Genomic DNA, 1,214 nt, shown 5'->3' with positions numbered 1-1,214 from the left:
CTCACAGTCCATGAGTTTGAGCCCCGCTTTGGGCTCTGTGCTGACAGCTCAGAGCCTGGAGCCTGCTTCAGGTTCTGTGTCTCCCTCTCTCTCTGCCCCTCCCCTGCTCATGCTCTGTCTCTGTCTCAAAAATAAATAAAAACATTTAAAAAAATAAAAGAAATACATGAAAATTATTTACATTATGAAAGATTTCACAGCTCCACTGCAATGGGCATCTTCACATGATGCCATTTCAGTAACGATTTATTTCAGTCTACATACTTTCTGAGAATGTCACCATCTCTAAATAAGAAATAATCCTCATCATCTAGAACTACTTTGGTGCCTCCATATTCTGGGAGAAGAACTCGAATTCCAACTTTCACACTGACTGGGTGAATCTCTCCACCCTTTCCTTTAGAGCCTGATCCAACAGCTACTGTGTCTGGTTGCACTAGTTTCTTGGGGATTTTTTGGAAGCATAATGCCTCCTTTGGTTACAGTTTGGCTGCACTCCTTTCAACTAAAACTCAGTCAAATAGGGGAAGAAACTTTCTAAATGTCTGTCCTGCCATGACTCCGGCCACCATGACTTGGTTCTGGAGCTGCCACCACTACAAGGATACCATTAGTCCAACCCACGGGCCACATGACCTGACCCACTGGATTTTAGTAGCATGTTGTTTAGTGTCCATGTGTTCATGTTCTTTTTCCAGATTTTTCCTTATAATTGACTTCTGGCTGCATTCTGTGGTGGTCAGAAAAGATGCTTACTATGATTTCAGTCTTCTTAAATTTATTGAGACATTTTTTGTGGCCTAACGTGAGCTATCCTGTAGACCGTTCCATGTGCATTTGAAAAAAAAATGTTTATTCTGCTGTTTTGAGATGGAATGTTCTGTATATGTCTGTTAAGCCCATCCAGTCCAGTGTGTGTGTCATTCAAAGCCACTGTTTCCTTATTGGTTTTCTGTCTGGATGATCTATCCATTGATATACGTGGCATATTAAAGTCCTCTACTATTATTGTATTATTGTCAATTTTTTCCTTTTGTCTGTTAATATTTGCTTTATATATTTAGGTGTTCCTCTGTTCGTTGCAGAGATATTTTACAATTATTATATCCTCTTGTTGGATTCATCCCTTTATCATTATGTAATGCTCTTCTTTGTCTCTTATCACAGTCTTTGTTTTAAAGTCTGTTTTGTCTGGTGTAAGTATTGCTACCCTG

At 39.5% G+C, this 1,214-nt stretch overlaps 1 pseudogene; it reads right to left on the bottom strand.

Moving 5' to 3' along the window:
* Nucleotides 1–251: 251 nt before the first annotated feature.
* On the bottom strand, nucleotides 252–557 carry LOC115515048 (annotated as a pseudogene).
* Nucleotides 558–1,214: the final 657 nt, after the last annotated feature.

Source organism: Lynx canadensis, chromosome B2, assembly GCF_007474595.2.
Source record: "Lynx canadensis isolate LIC74 chromosome B2, mLynCan4.pri.v2, whole genome shotgun sequence".
Taxonomy (NCBI): Eukaryota; Metazoa; Chordata; class Mammalia; order Carnivora; family Felidae; genus Lynx; species Lynx canadensis.
This window is presented reverse-complemented; position numbering and strand designations above follow the sequence as displayed.